A 16,795-nucleotide genomic window follows, 5' to 3' on the forward strand; every position below is an offset into this window, starting at 1 on the left:
CCAGCTATTTGGGAGGCTGAGGCAGAGAATCTCTTGAACCCGGGAGGCAGAGGTTGCAGTGAGTTGACATCATGCCACTGGCCTCCAGCCTGGGTGACAGAGTGAGACTCTGTCTTAAAAACAAAACAAAAAAACTACCCTCCTCTTCTTCTTCCAGAATAAAAATCTGTGGGAGGAACAAGAATATCAACTGAGGATGATGATAATATTGCAATACCTAGGGCTGAAATCTACAGCAAAGTATTATTTTCTCAATGAAGAGAGGTTATTATTTTCTTTTTTAAACCTTTAAAAATTATGAAATAAAATATACAAACAGAAGGCATAAATGTATAGTACAATGAATAATTACAAAGTGAATACCCTCCATCAAGAAATGGAACATGGCCAGCCCAGATGTCCCTCCTTTGTTTACCTTCTAGACGTACCTCCCTTCTCCTCTCTTGAGGTATCCACTACCCTGATTTTTGTGGTAGTCATTTCCTTGCTTTTCTTACCACCTATGTATGCAAGGTTGTTATTTTGTAAAACAGTATCAATTCCATCTTCTGCTGGTGGCACTATGTAATTCACTTGTATTAAGTAGCGACCACAGGATGACTTTGGGCTAGAGTGGTATATATCTATTATCTCCCCACCCTAAAATTCCACAAAAATGCTTATCCACGTCTACTGTATCATGAACTAATAATACTCCTGCTAAGACACATGTTTAAAGTAATGACAGTGAAGAGGTAAAATAAGCATGAAACTTTCAGTGGTCTGTCTCCTGTGCTCTGGGGTTCCTGAGCTGCAAACAGAGTTAAATGATCTGTGATGGGAATATAGGAATCCTCCTCGCCAACCCCCTGCCACCTCTTACTATCCCCTCTCTCTGATTTCCCTGGGAAATATCCCAGCAAGTTGTAAAATCTGCAGAACTTGGGCATGAAAAGGATCTATTTACAGGTCCTGAACTTTCCCCTCTTGGTTTCTTACTTTGAGAACATACAGGCTGTTTCAGCATATTTCTTTATCAGGGCAACTCACCCCAAAGATTATTTGATCTTCTTTAGTCTGACATGTTCTCTGCTGAGTTAGGAAAAGCAGCTGAGTGGAAATGGGACTTAAAACGTAATTCTTAACCATTTTTACTTCCTTGCCTTCCTTCACTTCCTTGATTGGCTCGGGCAGGTTTGTGGAGGAAGGGAAGGAAATTAACATTTATTACACCCCTATTTTGTGCCAGGCACTTTTGAGTCCATTATCTTATTAAACACAACACCAGGAAATACCTATTTTTTTTTGTTGGCTCCATTTTGTAATGGAGGCCACTGCATTTCAGAGCACTTAAGTAACTAAACATGATCATGTAGTTAGAAATGGCCATAATGAGGAACTAAACGGTCTAACTCCAAAGCCAAGTTCTCTTTCTTCTCTATCAAGCTGTCTCTTATTTCATTTGCCTGATGACCTTGGAGTGCCCTCGGCAACCACTTTTTAAAGGAGGGTCTATTTTTGTTAGGCAGAATGAAAAGTTATTGGGTTTATTAGCAGTAATGGGTTCAAGGTCTCAGAGTTTTCTCTTTTTTTTTTGAGACAGGGTCTTGTGTCACCCAGGTTGGAGTGCAATAGCGCAATCCCAGCTCACTATAGCTCCAACCTCTCGGCTCAAGTGATCCTCCTACTTCAGCCTCCTGAGTAACTGGGATCCTGCCCAGCTAATGTTTTTATAATTTTTAGTAGTGATGAGGTCTCGCTATGTGCCCAAGCTGGCCTGAAGCAATTGTCCCACCTCAGTCTCCCAAAGTGCTGAGATTACAGGTGTGAACCACCATGCTGGCCTCAGTTTTCTTCTTAAGAGCACTGGCTTAGGGCTGGGTGTGGTGGCTCACACCTTTAATCTCAATGCTTTGGGAGGCCGAGGTGGGTGGATCATTTGAGGTCAGGAGTTCAAGTCCAGCCTGGCCAACATGGTGAAACCCTGTCTCTACTAAAAATGCAAAAATCAGCTGGGCCTGGTGTTGCACACCTGTAATCCCAGCTATTCGGGTGGTTGAGACAGTAGAATCACTTGAACCTGGAAGGTGGAGGTTGCAGTGAGCCGAGATCATGCCACTGCACTTCAGCTTGGCAACAGGAAAAAAAAAAAAAAAAAAAAAAAAAAAAAAATACTGGCTTAGGCTTCGGAGCCACCAGGATGAAAGGCTTCAGGTTATGGTAGTTTCATAAGGGATGGAGGAAGACCGTCAATCTTTGAAGCTCATGTTTGATCCAAGGCCACTTTCTGTGTTTCTTTACATCACAGGCCTGGCTGCCTCTGTGATCTGGTGCCCATAGTCTGTAGGAGACATTATAAGCTTACTGTAAGAAAGCCTAATTAGAAAACAAAGACAACATGGAGGGGATTACCCTGGAAACATCCCCTGTGCTATAATGCTATTCACTGTGGAGTGCAATTTGGTGAAATGCCTACCCCTCTTGCACCTTATCCAAGGAATGTTACTAAAGCAGCACAAGGACTTTGTTTTGTGTTGGTCTTTTGTGTAAGGCAGCTCCCCAGTGTGGTTCCCGTAGCCAGCGTTTCCCCAGAAGAGAGCATGTTAAATGCTTACGGGAAACAGTTTGGTCAGTTGAGGAGCAGGTGTCGGGAAAACAAATGAGGCAGGAATTTAATTTTGGAGTATGTCTGGAGGTGGTATTTACAGAGCGCATAGAAGTTATTTTTGGAGGTGCTTATGAATTGTTTAAGTCCATGTCCTTAACTTTAGGAGGAAGTAACATCTGTGTCACACTAAATGTGGAACCTGAATGAGGCTCATAGCCTGTGGCAGAGGCCAGGACCTTGGGCCAGCAGTTTTTGCTCAACCATGTGAGGTTCAGTGTCAGTGTTAAAGGGCATTTTTTCAGAGGAGGAAGTTGAAGAGGGAGTAGTTGGTAGCAGCCCCTACTTCAACCATCTCCGAGATTATGCCCTTTTAATCTGTGAGACATGAGGAACAATTTTTCATCTTCTCCCCAGTGCAGGCACTACTCCACAACTCCACTGCAGTGATCATATTGTTGTTATCCTCTTATGATATACTTTTCTCTTTTGTAATATCTATGGCCATTCATTTGTTTATTCTTGATTCATTTGTGTAATCAAAAAATATTTTTTGGGCCAGGCGTGATGGCTCATGCCTGTAATCCCAGCATTTTGGGAGGCCGAGGAGGGCGGTTCACAAGGTCAGGAGATCGAGACCATCCTGGCTAACACGGTGAAACCCTGTCTCTACTAAAAATACAAAAAATTAGCCGGGCTTGGTGGCGGGCGCCTGTAGTCCCAGCTACTTGGGAGGCTGAGGCAGGAGAATGGTGTGAACCTGGGAGGCGGAGCTTGCAGTGAGCAGAGATCACACCACTGCACTCCAGCCTGGGCAACAGAGCAAGACTCCGTCTCAAAAAAAAAAAAAAAATTTGATCTCGTAGTAAATGTTGGGCAGTGTCTTAGACCCTGGTGATACATAACAACACAGATGAACATCACAGTTTGTTTCATTTTAAACAATTTTCATTTTTTTCCACGAATTTTAAAAACACAATTATGTAATTGCAAGTACTATAAAAAGAAGTTGCTTGTTTGTCATTGATAGGAATAATTAAAAAAAAAGTCATATGTAAAACTCAATGGTAGGGAAATAATGTGGATTTTACTAGGAGATGGAGCAGGAACCTGACAAGAATAAAACCACATGTGTCATTTTCCCTGCCCTTGTCATTGCTGTTTCTACAATGGCAGCAAAAACTTGGGTTATTTTTTCATGGATATTAGTCTCTTCTCCAAGTCATTGTAGAAGCATCATTGATCTGTTTTGTCACGTTGTGTAAGTTATCAAATTTTTCCATATATCTGAAATAGTTAGTATCACACAGTGTTAGAACTGGAAAGGCCCTCCAATGTTTATCTATGAGGAAATTGAGTTTCAGATGGAGAGGTGATTTGTCTAACATTAGTGGCTAGTTAGTAGCAGAGCTAGTTCTGCTCTTCTTCCTCCAAAATGGAATTCCTGAGTTATTTGTTTTCCTAAGATCTATTCCATGATTGACCAGACTACACTATGCTGCCAGCTCCTCTCTGTATCTAACACATATATTTACATAATGCCTATCATGACAATATAGTAATATATATTGAAAGTCTACTGTAAGTAAGTGATGAGCTGAGAGCTTTACACACATGATGTTATTAATCTTCACCCTAACACTTTAAGAGGAATGTTGTTATTGTTTTCATTTTATAGATGAGAAAACAGTTAGAGAGACTAAGTCAACGATTCCTTAACTAGCTTTAAAAAGTTAGATTATTCAAGGCCAGGTGCAGTGGCTCATGCCTGTAATCCAAACACTGGGAGGCCAAGGTGGGAGGATCACTTGAAACCAGGAGTTCAAGACCAGCCCAGACAACAAAGTGAGACCCATCTCTACCAATAAAAACATATTAGCCAAGCATAGGGGTGCACACCTGTGGTCCCAGTTACTCAGGAGGCCGAGACGGGAGGATCATTTGAGTTCAGGAGTTCAAGGCTGCAGTGAGTCACAATGGTGCCACTGTACTCCAGCCTGGGTGATAGAACAAGACCTTATCTCTTAAAAAATTAGATTATCTTGAAGAACAAAATAATGATAGCATTGAATTAAAACTCAGAATAAAATAAATATCCACGAGTCCATACTGATATTGATAAGTAATTGAAAAAATGAAGAGAAGGCACAACTTTTCCTTACAGAACTCTTCCTTGAAAATTCTAACTAATAAAGGTAGAAGGAAGGAAATAGAAACTCACCATTAGAATACCCCATTAATAATTGTTGCAGACATCAATGTGTGGAAGTTTGAGGAGAAACACAATATTTACTCTCTCAGAGTATCTCCCTCAAGATTATTAATCACAAACGGAGAAATACTAACTTGACAGCAGAAAACCCCAGCAGACACCACTTTAATTGAGTGATCCAGGTTAACCTCACCAGTAATGAGATATGATATCTCCTAACCCAAAACGATACACTGAGAAGGGCACTTCACTTCGGTGGCATTCTTGCTAAAAATGTAAAACATCAATCTCATCTTGACAAAACATCGGACAAACACGAATTGAGCAACATTCTATAAAATATTTACCACTCATCTTTAAAAGTGTCTAGAAAGTCAAGGAAAGACTAAGGAACTGTCATAGTTTGGTGGAGACTAAGGGGACATGACGACAAAATGTAATGTGGAATCTTAAGAGAAAAAGATTTTGGTAGAAAAACTGGTGAAAATTGAATAAGTATCACTCCATGTAGGTATAGCATTGTGTCAATGTTAATTTCTTATCTTTGGTAATTGCGTTATGGCTATGTAAGTTGCTAACATTAAAAGAAGCTAGGTACAGGACATATGGAAACTGTCTGTACTGTTTTTGCAACAAATTTTTCTTTTTTTCCTTTTTTTTGTTTTTGTTTTTGAGACAAGGTCTTGCTCTGTCACCCAGGCTGGAGTAAAGTGACATAACTCACTGTAGCCTTAAACTCCTGGGCTCAAGTGATCCTTCTGTTTCAGCCTCCTGGGTAGCTGGGTAGCTGGAACAGGTGCATACCACCAGGCTCAGCTAATTTTAAAAATTTTTGTAGAGATGGTGTATTAGTCCATTCTCATGCTGCTAATGAAGACATACTTGAGACTGGGTAACTTATAAAGGAAAGAAGTTTAATTGACTCACAATTGCACACGGTCATGGAGGCCTCAGGAAATTTACAATCATGGCAGAAGGTACCTCTTCACAGGATGGCAGGAGAGAGAATGAGTGCTCAGCAAAGGAGAAACCCCTTATAAAACCATCAGATATCACGAGAACTAATTCATTATCATAAGAATCATGTGGTAACCCCCACCCCCGTGATACAATTATCTCCACCTGGTCCCTTCCATGATGCATGGGGATTATGGTAACTACGATTCAAGATGAGATTTGGGTGGGGACCCAGCCAAATGATATCAGATGGGGTCTTGTCATGTGCAACTTTTCTTTAAGTGTAAGCGTATTTCAGAATTGAACCAGGCCCCATCTAAGACTTACTAAATCAGAATTTTGCCAGTTCGTATGATCCAGAACTCTACTGTACTGGGTGACCCCTGTGTCTGAGTTTGCATATGGAGGAAGTGGCAGGACCAGGATTTGAACCTAGGTCTGCCTGATTCCAAAGCTCTTCACCAGAGGAGTCTGCCTAATAGAGACTTGAAGTTAAGTGGAAATCCAGATTAAAACTATCAACAATGTTTGAGATAAAAACACTCAGTGAAAATTATTGTATTTTTATATCTTGTTCTTTTAAATATACAGAGATGATGTTTGGTGATTAAATTGAACTAAAGACTAAATCCTTCTTCCTGATCATAATTCCCAAGTCATCTTCATTTATTTTAAATAGGCAGCATAATTATCTCAACCAAATAGGCTATTTCCGAGTTATAATACCAAAACTTGCTCCATTGTTGGTAGAGAAGAACTCAAAACTATAATTGCAAATGTCACTGTTGTAAAGTATGGTCAAATCATAAGAATTTAATGATATATGCATTTTGGACTAAGTAAAAAGAGCAAAATCAAATTCTAAAGATAATTATCCAAGCGTGGTTAAAAAATCAAGGCCTGTTTAATCTGTTTTCTCTCTCATTTGGCCCAGTTCATCTCTCAGATGGCCTCAGACCCTGGCAAGTAGAAGTTCTGAGCAGGCTGGAATTACCCACAATTGGGGAGATAGGTTGCCAAAGAGGTGTGGCTAGGAGGGTGATTAAAAGGGCTCTGTGCCCAAGGCTTCTTCCTTCTCACTAACTTTTGTGCCAGGCACCCTATTAGTGCCTAGAGATGTAGAGATGAATATGGCACAATCCCTGCCTTCAAATCACTCCTGGCTTAGTTTGGGTGAGAGAACTATGGATGGTTCAGAGCTGGGGATTGGACAAGTAAGGGCAAAAAGAAGAGAAAAATTGCTATTGGAACAAAAACTGATTCTCACCATTTCACATACTAGGAGACGGACGTGAGTTACCCAGGTGTGATGGCTCTTTGACTTAAAAATTAAACGTTGAACTACTCTTTTTGAGTAGTCGGCCTCTCCTCCTCTGGGGCTGGGCCTGTGGTCTGGAAGGAGAGAAGCAGATTCAGAGAAAGCTTTTGGCTTTGCATAACAAAGCAGCAGGAATGGAGGACTGTCGCCTGGCATCTCAAAGGCAACTGGGAATGAGTAGAGGGGTGTGGAAGCTGGGTGCAGCCTGTGCTGACTCAAAGCAGGCAATCTCCTCCGCGTTTCCTCAAATTCATCAGAGAAAGGAGAACCTTAAAAGGGATGGGGTGAATGGACACTTTGTTACATAGGAAAGTGAAGAATTACAACATAATGCAGTGGAGTCATGTGCTGCTTGGGATGAGATCACAGAGGAGCATCTGCCTAACTTTGATGGGGCAAGGGTGGGGGTTGGAGGTGTGAAAACTTCACAGAAGACATCACGTCTGAAGTTTATACAAAATTATGAATAGGAGTTCATCAGATGTCTAAGGAAAAAAGAGCTTTCCAGAAAAAGGGCTCATACATTAGTGAGTAACCCCTTCCCCACCCCACCCCTCCCCATTTGAGTTTTTTCTTGGGTAAGAGATTGTATCTGTATAGGGCTCTGCCAAAATACAAATAAGTTCCCTGGGAGGGTATTATGCTTTTGTAGCAGCAGTTTCAGAGGAATATACTGGGCGAGTTTTATCAAAGGAAGAGAAGAAGACCAGAGCACTTAGCTCTGGGAGGTCAAACTCCACCCTACCCCTACTTCTACCCCATTTGGAGCTGAAATGGTGCTCCTGGGTAGCCAAAGGGCTCCAGAAGGAAGGAAAGTGGTGCTTGAAGAAGGAAGTGATGGGTCGTGAGAGGAGAAACAGGACCCAAAACAGACTCTGGAGACAAACATTACCTCTCCAGCCAGGCTGGCTTTGACAAAATGGCTTTTCTCTTGTTTAGATGGGAGATGATCAATAATTTGACCATTTCCAATCATTACCATGTTTGAAATGAGCAACAAGCAAAACAAAAAAATGTGTTAGTGACAATATGATGTGTCGTATTTACTGAGAGCTCATTGTATACTTTATATGCAATTTTTCCTTTAAAACTTTCCACCAGCTGGTGAAATAGGTGTGATCTTTAACATCTTCATTTTGCAGAGGAAGGAACAGAAAAGGGGTGAAGTCACTTGTTCATGGCCATTGAGCTGATAGGGACAGGTGCTGGATCTCAGTCCAGGCTCTTAACCGCTAGCCGTGCTGCTTCTCTGCTGCTGGAAAATCCAAGCCTGAAATTTGGGCATAATCTTATCTTCTGTGAGTTTCCCTTCCTGGCATTTTGGGCAAAACAATTCTCGTGTTGGACTGCCCTGCACAGTAGTACCACAGGTCCTGCTCACTAACTGCCAGGCACTCCCCATCCACTGTGACCACCTAAGATGTCCTCACATGCCCATTTCCCCAGAGTCCTTCGGGAGTGCTCTACTGGCTAAGAATGATGCTAGGCTCATAAGGGAGAACTGGAGCAGATAAAATTTACAAATCTGACCATTGGCAAGAGCTTGGGATAACCTGCTAATTCTGGGTAAGTTTTTCAAGTTCTCCAAGCCTACAGCAGGATAATGAAATTGGTTCTCCAGATTCCAATTCCAGGATTTTGGTGAGAAGCCAACAGGTTCCTCTTATTTCGGGAATGCTTCAAAATAATTGAAGTAGAAAGTTGTGCCAGATATGAAGAAGAGTAAGAAAGAGCTCCTGCCCACAAGGAACTCACAGTATAGAAAGGCAAGTGAGGTCCTCAACTGACCCTCATGCAATGAAGTGACGCAGAGCTTTCCTCTTCTCAAAGTGTGGCACCAAGGCCAAGAACATCGGCATCAGTGGATGTTAAAAATATAGAATCTCGGCTGGGCGCGGTGGCTCACGCCTGTAATCCCAGCACTTTGGGATGCCGAGGTGGGTGGATCACGAGGTCAGGAGATCGAGACCACGGTGAGACCCCATCTCTACTAAAAATACAAAAAAATTAGCTGGGTGCGGTGGCGGGTGCCTGTAGTCCCAGCTACTCCGGAGGCTGAGGCAGGAGAATGGCGTGAACCCGGGAGGCGGAGCTTGCAGTGAGCCGAGATTGCGCCACTGCACTCCAGCCTGGGCTACAGTCCAGCCTGGGGGACAGAGCGAGACTCTGTCAAAAAAAAAAAAAATATTATATATATATAGAATCTCAGGCTCCATCCCAGGCCTACTGAATGAGAATCTGTCTTTTAACAAGATCCCCAGGTAGCTTGGATGCACTTTTTTTTTTTTTGAAATAGGGTCTTGTTTTGTTGCCCAGGCTGGAGTGCAAGTGGCGTGATCACGGCTCAATGCAGCCATGACCTGCAGGTCTCAAGCAATCCTCCCACCTCAGCCTCCCTAGTAGCTGGGATGGTAGGTGGTCACCACCATGCCCAGCTAATTGTTGTGTTTTTCTATAGAGACAGGATTTCGCCATATTGCCCCAGCTGGTCTTGAACTCCTGGGCTCAAGTGATCCAGCTGGCTCGGCCTCCTAAAGTGCTGGGATTCCAGGTGTGGGCCACTGTGCGTGGCCTGGATGCATATTTAAATGTAAAAATCTCTGGTTATAGAGCACATAGGAGAAAATAACTAAGTTTGTTGCACTGATCAGAGAAATCCTCCAGAGAAGGGAACACTAAACCTTGAAAAAACAAGTAGGCTTTTTTTCTTTTTTTTTTTGAGTTGGAGTCTCGCTCTGTTGCCCAGGCTGGAGTGCAGTGGTGCTATCTCAGCTCACTGCAAGCTCTGCCTCCCGGGTTCACATCATTCTCCTGCCTCAGCCTCCCAAGTAGCTAGGACTACAGGTGCCCACCACCACGCCTGGCTAAGTTTTGTATTTTTAGTAGAGACGGGGTTTCACTGTGTTAGCCAGGATGGTCTCAGTCTCCTGACCTCATGATCCACCCATCTCGGCCTCCCAAAGTGCTGGGATTACAGGCATGAGCCACCGCACCTGGCCACAAGTAGGCTTTTTTAGTAGGCAGAGAGAGAAGAGAATAAGAGCCTACTAGTTAGGAACATAGAATTTTTCCCCTTGGAATTATTTATTGGTTTGAGACACCAAAAGGGATAAAGATTTATGTGTAATCAGGGAAACAAGAGTCTTTGGGTACTCACATTCATGTCTAATAATAATATTAATTCAGCTTGACAAATACTGTTAAACAACAATTATTCAGCAACAATTATTCATTATTACTCACCATATGGATGTTCCAGGTATGTAGTTGAACAATGAACACAACAGATGTATCCTTTCCCTGAGTACTGAGTCCAGGTTAGAATCCTGGGAAAACCATGTCTGAACTGTGTAAGCTTGGGACATTATTTAGCCTCTCCTTTTCTTAGTTTCCACATCTGTAAAGGGGGATCATAATGGCACCCACCTCATTGGATTTATGTGAGGATTACATGAACAGTACACTTAGAGCATGAAAAATAGTAATAGGAGCATACAGAAGTTTATTAAGCACTTTCTGTAATGAGAAATAGTGTGCTCAGAGTAACTAAAATTTTTGAAATAGGTTAAACATTTCTGAAGCACTTTCAAGATTTCCTGGATTACCAAATCTTCTTATATCTCTTCATTGTGTATGAAGATTGGTTGAGGTCTTATGTTTCCTGACACCTAACGGCAGAGAACGTTAACAAAAGGCTACGTATTGTTCATGACGATGTGTAGTCATGAGCCTGTCCAAAACTTTCCTCTTTAGCTGTTTCATCCTGGCTTGTTCCTTGCTAATGGTGTGACCATGAGCCAGTCATTTAACTCCCCAGGCTTTGGTTTCCTCATCTGTATAATGGGGATAATCAATGTACCTGCACATAGGGCTGCTGTCAGGATTAAGTTAATTTCTGTAAGTAAAGTGCTTAGAATAGTGCCTGATCCAGATTAAGCAGTTGATAAATCTTAGCTACCATTGTCATCATCGTTCTTATTTTGATTATTTCCCTTAGTTAAAGAGCTACCTGGAAGTTAAGCCCAATATAGGGAGGGCATTACTCACATGTCAAGTCAAGGCTAGCTGTCACAGTAGAGTGTCCTTTATGCTCAATTCCTTGGCTGTCCAGCTCTTCTGCCTTGATAGAAACTTGATTTGGTTGGTTTTTAGGCCACAGAGAGTGTTAGTCCATACCTGTGATGTGAACAGACAGAAAAATGGGGTCTGCATCCCCCAAATAAAAATGAGATCTGCATCCTCTTTCTGTTAAAAATGGCCATTCTCTTGCCAGCATCACCCCCAAAACTTTGTCAGACACACTCTGTCTGCAATTTGAGTTTGAATATTCTTTATCAGGCTTATGTCATTAACAATGGGGGCTTCTTTAAAAGGGATAGATGGACTAAGTGCATTTATAGAGATGTGCATTTAGTCTTTCAAATATGACAGCTGCTCTAAAACTTCCAACCAGCCAAATCTCAGATCTTCTACCCTGCTGGGTTCGATATTTCATTGTCTTACCTTTCGCACTCTCTTTTCATTACTACACAATGTACTATTTCACCATGAGGTGAAAATAGAACACCTGTTGTGAGTCTTTGAGGATTTTATTCAGTGTTTTCTTGTAAAGTCAAACCAGAAACCCCCACTGGCAAAACTAGCTGTGTCTCATATTTAAACACAAACTATAAAGTGTCAGGGAAAGAAAAAGTGACTTAGCCAGTGAAAACAGTGCACTGGGGGCCAGAATCTGTTTTCAAGATTTATGAGCTGAAAGTAAGTCACGCTTTAATGAATATTAAATGAAGCCCATCTTATTCATGAAAGACAGGCTATATTTTCTTATGAACATGACCAAGGAATGCCTCTTTTCTGAAACTTGAGTTGTCTCCTTAAAATGATATGCATGTGAACACATTATAATCAATCTTCTGAGAACTAGAAAATATATGATGGTTTGGCATTATAAGAATCATTTTTTTCCCCTCTAAAGCATGTCAGAATTTTATGTGTGTGTGTGGGGGGGGATGTTACAAGTGAAGAACAAGGAAAGAAAGCAGTGTCTTATATTTCAACCTATTTTGTCCTTGGTTTGAGTATTTGTGACTTTGAAAACCAGGCCCAAATTTGGCATAAGGGGTCAGACATGGGCAATACCTGTCCCTGGTGGCCTCAGTACTTTTTTCTATGCTCCAAATTCTCCTTCGATTTTGGCTGCCACAAAGTGTTCCACCCTCACTCCCCTACCACTCCCACCCCTAAATATCATCAGGAAAAGATTTGACTCTAAGTGTGAATATGATCTTTTTTTTTTCAAATCATTTTATCTTTAATAATCTTGCAGTAATTTAAAATATGAGAAAAAAAGTTAAACGTGTTCCCTTTACAGGTGATGCCACCATGATTGCCTCGCACAAGCATGATCAATCACCATAATGAGACTGGATGCCAAAGAGCATGGCTGGCAAAAAGGCATCAGGGCTCACAGATTGAAGAGTTTGGTTACGGAGTCTCTGAGGGGTAACAGGTGGCAGAAGAGACATCAGTTTAAGGGACCTTCAGAGGACAGGGCGCGGTTGCTGGGTCATAAGCACCTTGAAGCCTTTCTCGATGGTGATTCGGTGTCGGGAGTATTTGTCATCTGGGGAGAACTGAGCAGGATGGGCTGAGCAGGTCTGTTGTCCCATCGGGTCAAATTTCTCCAGTGTATAGACCCGATCTCCCTGCTCACTGAGGTAATACTGAAGAAACATCAGCACTCTTAAGCCAGAGGTTCCAATTCGGTCCGCAGCTCCGTCTGTCGCTGTCTGCCGAATATGATCTTTTAGAAGGTCATTTGCATTTAAAATTTTCTAAATGCAGAAGGAAAGGCTGGTGTATTTGGGGGCATTTGGGAGTATGTAAGGAATTAGTAGTGTATTGTGAGAGAGGAGAGACAGAGCCTCTTCTCCCAGGGGCACCTGTCACATCTTGTTGTCTGTGCCCCTGCAGATGGGCAGTGCGGTAGCCCTGGAGAAGGAGATGGTACTGTTAGCTTCTCAGTGTTTCTGAAATCATACTAAAATACTAAGTAGGAACCTGCCTGTGTGGCCTGGCTGTGTGTAGGAGACAGATAGAGAAACAATCCTAGAAGTGTGGCAAGGCCAGCCTGACAAGGAAGTGAACTGAAATATCTGTTAGAAATACTTCCTCAGGCAGGGAGGGAACCTGTGCAAGAATAGGGGAAGTGGCCAGCCATGAGTGACAGACACTCATGGACTTCCACATTAGTGCCATATTCAAATTGAGCAGAACTAGAATGCAGAGGTCCCAGGCTTCTAGAGTTGTACTTCCAGAATATAGTCTGAATTTTCTAGAACTATTTAGAAGTTTTTCCTTTTGCTTGTGAAGGGTGATGGCAAGGTATATCAGGCTACAGTCTCCATGTAAGTGAGGGTGTCAGTTCTTTTCCAGGTTAAGGTATACTACACTAACTGGTATGACTGTTTGATCCCTAGTTTGGGAAATGATACATGTAGTGGTAAAGAAACAGGATTTGGAATCAGACTGAAGATAAATCCCTCTAAGACAGGAATAGCATCCATCTTGTTTGTTGATAACCAAAACCTAGCTTTGCTGGTTCCTGGCACAGTGAATATACTCAATAACTATTTTGAATGTTGAGGGAATGAATCAATGGATATATGAATGAATGAACTAACCTGTTTGAAATTCCAGAGCTTCTATATTTGAGACTTATGGCCTTGGGCAGCTTACCCAAGTTCTCTGAGTCTTAGTTTTCTTATTTGTAAAACTGGAAAAATAATACTCAGTTTACAGGGTTGTTATGAGAAATAACATGATCTAACATATCCATAGCCCTTAGCACAATGCCTTAATAAAGGCAAGCTGTCATAACAGTGATAGTAGCAGTATTAATGTTCGTCACTCCCATACTCTCAGAATTGTTGTTCAGTGGGGAAGAAGGTGGGTAAAATGTGGACATAGATCCTCATGGCAGCCAATGAGAGATAAACAGAGGAGAATTGTTGTGGAGTGGAAAGTCTGGACAGGGGTTGTTTTATGAGGTTTAGGTGAGAGATTGTACATGCCTTGACCTTGATAGAGAAGGTAGACATGGCTGGGGTGAGGCCTTAGCAAAACTGGGTCAATTTGAACCAGTTTCCTTTGGGAAATCACCAGTGTGTCTGGCCTCAAAGCTCAGGCCATTTCTACCACATCATACTACATACTCCTACCTATGTGAAGAAAAGAGGGGGATAAATAAAATGTAGGTCTCTCTCTCTCTCTCTCTCTCTGTGCTTGTGTGCGTGTGTGTGTGTGTGTATGTGTTAAAGGCCTGGAAGATACTGCCTAGTTGGTAATGGAGACAAAGTTGTTGGGAGGTAGTCAAAAGGAAGGGTTGGTGTTAATCAGAGTAAATTTCTGCCTTTCCCTTCTGGCTGGGCCCAGTCTTACCTCTGGATGGGAAGCACAGCTGATATGCTGCCATGTTAGGTTCGCTAGCTCATGCCTTCTGGAGGAAAGCAATAATGTTTACCATCATGCAATCTTATGCTATTTTGCAAGCCAATTTTTACAGCCTTTACAAAGTACTCGTTAAAAGGGAATACATAAAATGCTTGAAGGGAGAACCACGAGAGAAAGTTGGTGCCATGAGTGTATCTTATTAGGTGTGTTCTAACGGGCTAGATATTTTATATACCTTATGTTTCATTTGTACAACCTCTCTCTCCATTTTATAGATGAGGATGCTGAGACTTGGAGAGGCTAAGTAACTTGGTTACTAAGTTGTGCAGTCAAGATTCCAACCCAGATCTTTCTGAATTCTGAAGCTATTCTCTGACCATATTCTATAATGCATGTGAGGATGCAAAGCTAAATGAGCCTTTCACTCTCTGCCTTTGTCTTCTCTCTACAGTTATCTTGCATTTTATGGAAGGGCTAGCTCAGTGTTGGGAATGGATGTTTTTATGGAAAAGAATCACTTACTGGCCAGGCATGGTGGCTCATGCCTGTAAGCCCAGCACTTAGGGAGGCTGAGGCGGGTGGATCACGAGGTCAGGAGTTCAAGACCAGCCTGGCCAAGTCTCTGCTACAAAAATTAGCCAGGTGTGGTGGCGAGCACCTGTAATCCCAGCCACTTGGGAGGCTGAGGTAGAGAATTGCTTGAACCCAGGAGGTGGATGTTGCAGTGAGCCGAAATCGCGCCACTGCACTCCAGCCTGGGCGACAGAGCAAGACTCTGTCTCAAAAAAAAAAAAAAGAAGAATCACTTGCTGTTCCAGGAACAATGGTTGTATCTTAAGATAATAAGAGGAGTAAACAAGTATTGAATCCTTAGTATGTGCCAGCCGTTACACTAAAAGCATCACCCTCACGATCTTACTTAATCCTCACCACAAGCCCATGAGCTGAGCACTGTGCATGCATGCTAGTGGGAGGTATTGGGAGGGATCAGTATAGGCTCTTCCAGCTCACCGCCATGCCTTGGCAGGGTGAGGTCCATTGCATTGGCTTCCATGCCAGATGCTGTAGGAAAATACACTGGAGGCCAGGTGCAGTGGCTCATGCCTGAATCCCAGCACTTTGGGAGGCTGAGGAGGTGGGCAGATCCCTTGAGCCAGGAGTTCGAGACTAGCTTAGGCAACATGGCAAGACCCCATCTCTATGAGAAATACAAAAATTAGCCAGGCATGGTGGTGCACGCCTGTAGTCCCAGCTTACTCAGGGGCTGAGGTGGGAGGATTGCTTGAGCCCAGAAGGTCAAGGCTGCAATCAAGCCGAGATGGCACCATGACACTACAGCCTGGGCAACAAAGTGAGACGCTGTTTCCAAAAAAACACAAACAAACAAACAGAAAACACCAGAGACCTAGTTCCTAGATTCATAGCATTCTCCCGTGGAACATAAACAGCTAGTGTAAGACCCTTCTTCCTCCAGAAACAAGTGAGTCATGAGTGCAGATACAGTTCATTGACAGTCAATGTGACCCATAAGCTGGGTGGGACAGTGGTTTTTGCAAGGCCACATCCCACCTTATCATCTTCTTCCCTGTAATAGCCGTAAGAGTATGAGCTCATATTTGTTGAGCTGTTGTTGAGCTCCAGACACTGTCCTAGTCATTGTACATGCATTCTCTCTAATCCTCATTGCTATTCTCTGAGGGTGGAACTGAGACAAAAAAAATTAAGTCCATTTGCCTAAGGACTCACAGCAAATGGCAGGGCTCTGATTTGGACCTGAGGGCATCTGTTTTTAGAGACTAAATGCCTGACAGGGAGGTCTACAGCTGAAAGTCTCAACCAGATGGTAAATGAGAAGCACTGCGTTTTATTTACCTTCCTGACACCAGGTCATGTACTGTAGGGACTCAGTACTTGTTACTCAGGGCCAGGTGCGGTGGCTCACACCTGTAATCCCGGCACTTTGGGAGGCTGAGGCGAGTGAATCACCAGTTCAGGAGTTCAAAACCAGCCTGGCCAATATGGTGAAACCCCAACTCTACTAAAAATACAAAAATTAGCTGGGTGTGGTGGCAGGCACCTGTAGTCCCAGCATCTGGGGAGGCTGAGGCCGGAGAATCGCTTGAACCCGGGAGGCGGAGGTTGCAGTGAGCCAAGATCATACCACTGCACTCCAGCCTGGGTGACAGAATGAGACTCCATCTCAAAAAAAAAAAAAAAAAAAAAAAACCCAAAAACTTGTTACTCAGAAGAACCACCAAAAGGTTGTTGTTTT

At 42.7% G+C, this 16,795-nt stretch overlaps 1 pseudogene; it reads right to left on the reverse strand.

Annotated features, from left to right (window-relative positions):
- Positions 1-12,363: 12,363 nt before the first annotated feature.
- LOC115837056 lies at positions 12,364-12,835 on the reverse strand (annotated as a pseudogene).
- Between the last annotated feature and the right edge of the window lie 3,960 nt (positions 12,836-16,795).

This window comes from Nomascus leucogenys, chromosome 10 (genome assembly GCF_006542625.1).
Source record: "Nomascus leucogenys isolate Asia chromosome 10, Asia_NLE_v1, whole genome shotgun sequence".
Lineage (NCBI taxonomy): Eukaryota > Metazoa > Chordata > Mammalia > Primates > Hylobatidae > Nomascus > Nomascus leucogenys.